Below are 10130 nucleotides of genomic sequence, written 5' to 3' on the forward strand. Positions count from 1 at the left end.
CCAGCTACTTGGAAGGCTGAGGCGGAAGGATCGCTGGAGCCCAGCAGGCCGAGGCTACGGTGGCTGGGAGTGGCTACTGCACTCCAGTCTGGGTGACAGAGTGAGACTCCTACTCAAAAAAATAAATAAAAAATAAAGAGAAAGGAGAGATGCCCAGTAGGCCACTGAATATGTGGATATGGAGCTCAGGAGTGGGGTCTGAGCTGGAGTCCTCAGGCACAGCATGGAGGTTGGGGATGAAGTTCGGATTGTGGGCAGGACTGCCCAGGAGAGAAGAGTAAAGGCTAAGGCGGGTTTGGGGGCATGTTCATGCCTCTGAGAACTCTGGCTGCACTGTGTTGTAAATCTTTCTGTGTGTCTACTCCCACACTATTCTGCTTCTCAAATAAAATCTTAGAGCAAGGACAGCAAGTAAAATTACCATTACTGAATGCTTACTGTGCCAGGCACTGTGCTAAGAAATTTATTAGATTATTTCATTTAATATAAATGAGCTAATAGATGAATGTGTTAATGAATGTGAGATATAGTATCTGGGTGGATAGATAAGCAAAATACGTATGTATTGATGCATATATGGACAAGTAGATGAATGGGTGGGTGAATGAATGGGTATATGAGAAAAATGGAAGGATGAATGGAGGGGTGGATAGATAAACCAATAAATGTATGCATGAATGAAGAACAGTTGGATAAATGGATGATGGATAGGTGAATGGACAGAGAAATGCGTATGAAAATGGAGGAGTGGATGGATGAATGGTAGGGTGGATGAAAGAATAGATAAACAGATGTGTGGATGAGAGAATGCATGGATGGATGGATGGATGGATGGACAGACGGATGGATGGGTAGGTAGAGGAATGCATGAATAAATGGAAGAATAGGTGAACAGGTAGGTGTGTGAGTAGAAGGATGGATGGAAAAATGGAAAGTGATTTCCACTGAAAAGTAGATGAATGGGTAAATGGATGGGTGGATGGGAAGCTAGATGAATGAATGGATGGACAATGGGCATATGGATAAAAGGGTGAATGAATGGATAAATAATTGGTTAGCTGGCAGAACGACTCGATAAATGAATGGTAGGATGAGTGGATGAGTTAAGTGGATGGGTGAATGGATGCTTAGATAGTTGAGTGGATAAAGGAATGTATTTCTATATTTAAGGCTGTAAAAACAAGAGGAAAACACATAAGTCATAGTCCCTGCATTTTCTCCTAGATGTATGCCTTCCTTTAGCCCTTTCTCCCACATTAGTACATAGAATCTGTCCTGCCCGCTCCCTACTCCCTTACCACACCACAACACACACACACACACACACACACACACACACACACACACACACACACACACACACACACCAAGCACCAAAGCTTTGTCTTCACTCCCTCTGGACAGAGAAATTCTAGAATGATTTCCAGCCACCTTAATTCCTTTTTTACTCCTCTGCCTTGGCGTCTAGGGAAAGTACCTTCCAAACAACCCGCCTAGGAAGAAGGCAAGTGGTGACTGTGATGGCTTCTTCCTCTGTATCCTGTTGTCGTCTCTCTCGTTGTCCTAATCCTGGAACCCCAGGACCCAAGCAGATGCCAGGGTTGGAGGGTTGTGATTATAATGGGAATCTAATAGTCACCTCAGAAAGTGCGTGGGGCACAGTGTCAGAGGAAGGAGGGGTATTTTGTGGGGCTGGCAGCCACGTCTATTCCCAGGTAGAAGGGAGTTTTAGGAAGTAGCATCCAGGCAGGCTGGAAGGAATGAGGCCTTGCTGAGGTAGAAGGTAGGATCTACCCCTGAAGGTATGTGGCGTATAGGTGGTGGCAGTTCCCAGTTCACAGGCTAGCTGACAGACCCTATTGCACATCCTCAGTAGAGTTCTATACATGGGAGCTGTGTGACCTTAGGCAATTCACATAGCCTTTCTGACTCTTCATCTGTAAAATGAACTGATAACATCCACCTCACATGATCACTGAGAGAATGAAGCAAGATGACGCAAAGCACAAATGCTTTCAAGTCATAATAAAATATGCCTATTTCAGGGGTTTTGGTGGGGGGAAATAAACCAAGGAACCTTCACTTTGTATCTGTTTAGAAAGAAGTGTGGGTTTAGGGGATGTTGACATCATAGTCTGGGGTCCCCACGGCCTCTGGGCACCAGCACAGCCTCATGGAGTTCTCCTTGGGAAGCCATCTCCTGCTTGCTGTCCCCACCCGCTCAGGCCCTTGGAGATTTCCCAGGGCCAGAGCAGGAGGAAGTGGCATCAGGGTGCAGGTGGGGGCAGGAGCTGGCCTTGAAGCCCTCCCCCCAGCCTGACCCTTCCTCTCTGGGCGAGGTGCCAGTAGGCCGGGCACCCAGCTCTGTGCTAAACAAAAAAAGAGCTGCTTGTTGCGGAGGATGAGTCATGGAGACCCCAGGATGGCCCTGGGAGGAAAGAGGGGGAGAAGGCTCCTCCCCCGCTCAGGAACAGGACTTCCCCACAACCGCCCTTGCTGCGGAGCATGTGGATGAAAGGAAGCCAGAAACTGGGATTTGTACCTTTTCCCTACCCTCCCTCCCCCACTGCTTCCTTTCACCTCTCTTGTCCATTTCATCTCCATCATGTTGACACGTTTTCAGATGGAACATCAGAGGCCGGAAGCTGGCCGTGAGTCTCATAGACACCGGCAATACTGAATAGCTGGATTTTCAACTCTGTGGGGTATTTTCTCCTCCTAAACTGGTCTTGTACTAACCTTGAACACTAGATAGGTCAAGGGAATGATTGTGTCTCGCACTAGACTTTTTATGTAGTTTCATCCTCATAACAGCCTTGCAAGGATAACTTTATTACCCCATTTTACAGATAGGGAAACTGAGGTTCAGGGAAGTGACTTACCAAATCACACATGTCTGCTAAGGGTTAAAACCCAGAAAGAACCCAGAGTATCTGACTCCTGACCAGAGTGATACCTTAAAGAGGGGATCTTAAAGACAGGGGCCCCACAGGGGTCTGAAAGAGGAGGTGAGAGGCTCTCGTGGAATAGGGAGGACCAGGGTACTGTACTGTTTGACTCGGCGCCAGGGCTTCTGGCTCTGCATGCAGCTCTGCACCAGGGGCCCCAGCCCTGCGTGTGCAAAATGAAGATGCTGAAACAGTGCCAGCAGGGCCATACCCAGTCCCAGCCCCCACCTGAGGGCTCAGGAAATGACACACCTGAATGCAGAACAGATTGTTGGACCCGTCTCCAGGATCACCTCCCAGGGGAGGGGTTTGCAGATGGCCGCTCAGCAGCCCTTAGCAGGGAGGAGGGCCAGGCCTCCTGGGCCGAGGAGTGCCCTCCATGCAGACCCAGACCCTGCAGTGTATCGTGGTGGACATACACCAGTGGGTCAGGTCCTGCTGTGTGACCTTAGACTATTTGCTAAATATCTCTGGGCCTCATACTCTCTTTTGTAAACAAAAGGAGATATATTTTTTCTGCCTACCTTCTGGGCACAGGGCCTGGAGAAAGAGACTTCCTACCCCAGGGGTCAGGACACAGTCTCTGGAATGAGGTGGGGGAATGGGAACTCTGTGTGATTGGCCTTTTGATAAGGGCTGTTAAGAAGCATGAAACAGCACCCCCCCCCCGGGGGGGGCTGCCTGTCATTTTTTTCACAAGTCTGGCTGTGCACAGGGGCAGCTTCTTCTTGATGCCCTTGCTGTGGGATCTGAAACACAGAGCTTTCTCTGCTCCTGAGAGATAGAGAATGTGTCAAGGGACAGATGGGGGTGGTGATCCGCTCTGATTTGGCAGCTAAACTCTCCTGGGGTCAAGGCTGGGCGCTGGGCTCACTCTAGAACATCCTCTGCTCCTGGCACAGGTAAGTGACAGGCTCCTGAGGGGATGGTCAGAGGAGCGCAAGATCTCATTTTCTCAGTCCTGAGACAGAGTGTGTAAAGAAGGAAGTGGGGGGGGGGCACAGCTGGTGTCACTTCAAGTGTGTGTGTGGGTCATCCCTTCTTCCACACCAGCCTCCGCTGAGGCAGCGGCTTGGGCAGAAGGGATGCTGGGGGGAGGGGAGGGCAGGGAGAGCTCTGCAGAGGAGGAGGCAGGAATTCTGGTTGGAAATCATTCAAATGAGGCTATGAAACCAGAACCCTGTCTCAGAACAAATTGGCCAGATTTGGCCTGGGGCCGGGGGTACAAGGGGAGCGGAGGAGTTTGGGCCCTGGCTGAGTGGGGGAGGAGTTGGACAGGAGTCTGAGGTGTGGCCCCAAAAGGGGCCAAGGCCTGGGCTGTGATGAGTTATGGGAGGGGTTGGGGGGTATATGACAGTCTCTGTTCCCTTCTTGCCAACCTGCGGGCTTCCTGCCATGATCTGGGAGGAAGAGGCCAGGCACCCCAGCTACCCTTTGGCCTGTAAGGAGGGCAGGGGTCTAGTCCATCACTGCCACCCTCTAGTGCTGCCCAGGTGTGACCATGCCGCAGCCCCATCCCTGCCTCGATTCACACTCTACTTCTACTTCTGGAACAGAGAGTCCCTGCAGCTCTCCTGCTTACCAAGTACTCATTCTAACCTTTCTGTGTCCCTTTTAAGTCCCATGCTCTCTGCTAAGCCAAGAGCAGAGAGTCCAAGACTGGACTGGCTCGGGGGCTGGGGAGGGAGAAGTCAATCTCTGAGGCCTTGGGGTATGCCTTAAAAAATGGGTTCTCATTTTTTGTCCTACCTGGGGAGGTGTCCGGAGGTCTCTCACAGTGCAGAGCTGCCCTTGGGCCCTTAAGGAATGCTTCTCCTCCCCAGACAGACTGGGGATAGGCCTGGGTCAGAGGTGGGGGAAGGGTGGACACCAGGGGGTTCACCGTGGGGCCAGGCAGAAGCATGCATGGAAGAAAACCAAGGCCTTCAGAGACCCATCAAAGGGGCTGCTGTGTGAGAGAGACAACCTTGGAGGGGTCACCGGGTTCAAGCCGCCTGCCGAGAGGGATGGAGGCCTGGCCTGATGGAGGGGCAGGCAGGGCGGTTTGGGAACTGATGGACTGAGAGGGGAGTGGCAAAGCGCAGGACAGTAGGCTCCTCGTTCAGTACTAGCTTCCTGTCCAGCTGCTGGCTGCAGGCGGAGCCCCAGGGAGCTCTTTCCAGGGAGAAGCTCTGTCTGCCTACTGCAGTCTGAGTGTCTGGGACCCTTCTCAGGGAGGAAGCAGGGTTCCTTGGCCACCCCACCCCCATACCTCATCTTCTAGACTGAAGGGCCAAAATCAAATCTCAGAGTCAGACCAACAAGGGATTCAGGCACAGGCCATGACCCACCCTCTTCCTGCCTGACCCTTCCTTCCCCTGATCTCAGCCCTGGGGGCTCTCTGGCAGCCCACTCCTTAAACACTATCATCATCGTACAGGATTCTGCCCTTGTTTTCATGACAGGCGCTCCTACTCTTTGTCCCTGTCTCCTTTGCTGTGACTCGGTCTCACCCCGTGGAGAGAGAATCAAAAACTGATTAGGACCCCCTTTTCCTTTCCTCCCTGAGCCCACTAGCCATCCAGAGGAGATCTCACTCCCCACCCACGACTAGTGAGGGGGTCTCAGAGGCCTTTCTGACCCTCCCCTTCCCTTCCCCAACAAAGAATCCCAGAATCCTCTCCGCTTCCCTCCCTATGTGAATTCCCAGGGTCTTCTCTGTCCTGCTGCCTCCGAGTGTGGGCCTCAGACTTGTTCACTACTCTCAACAACCCCACCCCATCTCAGCGAGCTCTCGGAATTCTTTCTGTTCTCCCCACAGCCCAGCATGGACTTCCAGAGTCCTGTGTGTACTTCCCAGTGGAGCCCCCACCCCAGAAGAAAGGCCCTTCTCAGGGCTAGAGGGGATGGTCAGCCCTGGCTCCTGATGGGAGGGACCTCAATTCTGGCCTTTCCCTGGGGATCAGGCTGGGCCTGGACCACTACTCTCAACCCCTCCTCTCAACTGAGGGGGGGGGCACTGTGGCGGGTGAGGGAGCTGGAGGGGGATGGGAGGGGCAGGAGAGGTGGGGGAACCGGTCTTATGTTGTTCTTGGCTTGGAGCCCCCAGCCCCAGGGAAATCCTGACTCTGTGGAAAACTGAGCAGGCAGTCAGGCAGAGGAGGAGGAGGAGTTGGAAGAGGAAGAGGAGGAGAAGGGGGAGGAGGACCAAGAGCTCAGGGTGAGGTGGGGGTAGGGGCTCCTCTCATAAATCAATCCCACCAGCGTCTCAGGCCTGACAAAAACCAGAGACCCAGGGTCCCTTGGGGGCTGGGTAGAAAGGGGGCCACAGACCATCGGATGGCCTTTGGGGGAGGAAAGGCTGAATCGAGCGGCAGCATCCTGCTTAGAGGGCGATGCCACCAGCCCCCCAAAACTACAGGTGTGTGTGATGGGGGAGGGGTCTGAGAAAACAACTTCACAACTTCCGGAGCCCAACCAGGGTGGCTGTGACAGATTGATGGGGGTAGGGCTACCCCAGTGATCTGTAATTCAGAACACTTTTATTGCCCTGAATTCTGGTCTGGTTCAACTCCTGAGGAATTGTGTGACTCAAGACAAATTATTTCACCTCTCCAGTCCTCAGTCTTAGATGTGAGAGGGTAGGGGATGGGGGGAGGACCATAAGGTTAAAGTGAATGTTTCAGAGGTCCAGTCTCTCTCTGGCATCGTCCTTTGACACTACACTGCAGCTCCTCTCAATGCTTGGCGAAAGAAAGAATATTGCACTGGAGCTGGTGGGACACCAACTGAGAATCTAGGCCCCACCATTTAATAACTGTGACCTTGGGCAGATCACATAACCTCTCCAATCCTCAGTTTCTGCATCTGTAAAATGGACACAATAAGGCCTCCCTGGCAAGGCTGTTATGGCAGTGAGTGAGAGAATGTATATAAAGTGCCAGGACCGGCCGATTCTCAGTTGAAGGCCACAGTTTATTTTGTGTCAGCCTCTTGGGTGTTTGCAGGTCTCTCGGCCTGCGGAGAAGTGCCTCTGTCCTTTAATACTAAAATGTTAATGCTAATTAAGTGGCTGCAGCAGCTCCCAAGCCAGTGATCCACTCTCTTGGTATCTCTGAGACTCTTGAGATGTCTGTGTTTCTGCTCTCACTCATCCTTCTTGCCTTAGCTAGTGTCTTCCTGCACCAAGAGTGGCCCCAGTTGGCCACTGCCCCACTCGGGACAGTGGCCAACTGGGGCCACGTGGACTTTGGGTTGTGCCTTGCTGACCATAACCCAGGTCTGGGCTGTGGAAGGAGGATGCAGCCAGCACAGTGCAGCCAACAATGTGCACTTGAACTTAGCTGCCACTGCTGTTCTAATTCGAGTCTTGCCAGCCACTGGCTTTATTCCTGCTGAGGGCCATCATGGTCCATTTCCTCAGGCTTCTGCCTCTAGTCTCTCTTCACATTGTCCTGTGCCTGCCCCTCATTCCATCCTCATTCAGAGTCCTGTGGCTGCCGACAGAGCCACCCAATACCCCTTTGTCCTTCCCTCCTGTCCCTGCTAGTCCTGGGCCTCCCCTGGCTTCAACCAAATCCTCTTGGGGGAAAATCTAGACATTCCAACCAGCAAAAGGGGCTGACTTTAGAGGTATAACCAAACATATGCCCTCAATGCTGAAGGGCAGCAGTGTATTCATTTCCTAGACAACAATGTTTTCTTGCAACTATATTATATTATTTTTTTCCAGAAAAATGACTTTGACCAACACTTCTCTTGACCTAAGCTTCCTCTCCCCACCCCAGGCTCACCACATTCTCCAGGTCGCTAGCTTTTTCTTCATGAGAAATGCCTAGGATGGATGCGTGGGTGATTAGGGAATGGGGAGGCATTGAACCCTACTCTTTTTGGTTTTTTTTTTTGAGTCAGGGTCTCACTCTGTCCTCCAGGCCGGAGTGCAGTGGTACGATCACAGCTCACTGCAGCTTCAACCTCCTGGCCTCAGGAGATCCTTCCACCTCAGCCTCCCGAGTAGCTGGGATTAAAGATGAGCACCATCATGCCCAACTTATTTATTTTATATTTTTTATTTTTGTAGAGATAAGACCTTCCTATGTTGCCAAGGCTGGTCTTGAACTCCTGGGCTCAAGCAATCCTCCCACCTCAGCCTCCCAAAATGTTGGGATTACACACTGCTGCCCTTCAGCATTGAGGAACCAAACATACCTCTAAAGTCAGCCCCTTTTACGGGTTGGAATGTCTAGATTTTCCCCCAAGAGGATCTGGTTGAAGCTAGGGAAGGCCCAGGTCTAGCAGGGACGATGCCACACTGGCCTATGACTCTACTCTTTTTTTTTTTTTTTTTTGAGTTGGAGTCTCACTCTGTCGCCCCGACTGAAGTGCAGTGGCACACTCCCGGCCACTACAGCCTCGATCTGCTGGGCTCCGGTGATCCTTCCACCTCAGCCTTCCAAGTAGCCGGAACTACAGGCACGCACTACCACACCCAGCTAGTTTTTTCTTTTTTATTTATTGTAGAGAAAACAAGTTGCCAGGTGGGTCTGGCTCAGGCAATCCACTTGCCTCGGCCTTCCAAAGTGCTGGGATTACAGGCTGAGCCAATGAGCCCAGCCTACAACTCTACTCTTGAGTCTAAACAAACCCATTGGGTTGGGCCAAGCCTGGAGCCCAGACTGGGAGACTTGGGAGGGGGCTGGTCTGGACCTCCTTGAAACCTCTAGCTGGGGTCCTCTTTCCCAGAAGGCCTTGTGGCCTCCAGGACTTCATATACTGATGCAGCTCCAAGGGCCCTTGGCCCCAGATGCAGGGACAGTGGAATCAGAGGCCTATTTGAGGCTGGACCTTGCTGGGTAACTCTTGTACAGACCAGAACTGCTGTGTTTGAAGGTGGCTCTCAGTGGTGAGGGAGGTGTGAAAAACCTGGAGGAAAATGGACAACTTATAGGTTTCCAAATGGTACATTTACAAATGTGTCTTGGCCACTAGATGCCAGCCCCTCCAGGATGAGGTCAGTCCATGCATGCAGTGTGGCATTCTGGTCCTCTGAGCCTTCTGCTTGTTAGGTTTTACCTTTACTTGGGTTGCCCCAGAGTCGTGAGGAGCTTAGCCAGGTCAGCTGGAAATGTCTAGAGACACAGCCAGGTACCTACTGTCCTACCAGGGGCAGAAAGCTCCTCTGTAGTCTCCATGACAGGTGGGCATCCAGACTCTGCGTGACCACTCCCGGGGACAGGGCACTCATTACCTCCCAAGGCAGCAGCTCCATCTCGGCAGGGAAGCTAGGATGATTGAAAAGTTCAAAGTGGAGCATCCAACAAGCACTTATTGCTGGTCCCTCTGTGGGAGTGAAGAAGGGGTTAGGGAGCACAGCTGTGGATGTCTCCACGAGGGAGGGGGGTGGGGCAAGGCTGCCTATTTAGGGTGAGGCCCAGGATCTTGGGGAAAAGGCTCAGACTTGGAAAACAATGGATGGGGTTTGAGTTTCTGCTCTCCATTAACTCACTGTGTGGCCTTGACAGAGTCCCTCTCCTCCTTGGGCCTCAGTTTCCACAACTGTAAACTTTGGGGGTTGGGCTTGGGGACTTCTAAGGACCCTGCCCCTGGCAACGGATACTCTTCTGTGAGTCTATGAATAGCTGGCGCAGAGGGATCAGACCTTGGTCCACTGGGCCAGGCTGACTGGAGAGTGTTCAGAGAATGAGCCCTGTGTGGGACAGGACAAGGTTCCCTTTCATTTCGAGAGGCCTTGGCAGCAGCCCAGGGCCCACAGGCTCTCCCTCCCGCCAAGGTCAACCTGACCCTGACCTGGGGGGCACAACTGCCTGGGGCAGTTGAGGTCAGGTGCTGGCGACTTGGTGGAGAAAGAGCCCAGCACAGACATTCAGACTCCCGTCCTTGAGGATGGGGTGAGGGTCTGAGCAGCTGCAGCTCTGTGTACCTTGTGTTCCAGACAGTGGCCCAGAGCTCTTTACCCTACCCCCATTTGTAGCATTGGTGGTCCCTGGGAAGACCCCCACTTGGCATCAGATAGTCCTGGTATGAAATCCATACCTGGCACTTACAAGCCAAATGACCTTGGGCAAGTCACTGCCCTCCTCATCTGGAAGTCCGTGACTCTAATTTCTACCTTGTGGGGTTGCTGGGAAGATAAGACATGTGAGTAAGCATCGTGCCCACAGCATGCACTCCATGCAGAGTGGC

The sequence above is a fragment of the Carlito syrichta genome, unplaced genomic scaffold, assembly GCF_000164805.1.
Source record: "Carlito syrichta isolate Samal-C Ts95f unplaced genomic scaffold, Tarsius_syrichta-2.0.1 Scaffold305827, whole genome shotgun sequence".
Classification (NCBI taxonomy): Eukaryota; Metazoa; Chordata; class Mammalia; order Primates; family Tarsiidae; genus Carlito; species Carlito syrichta.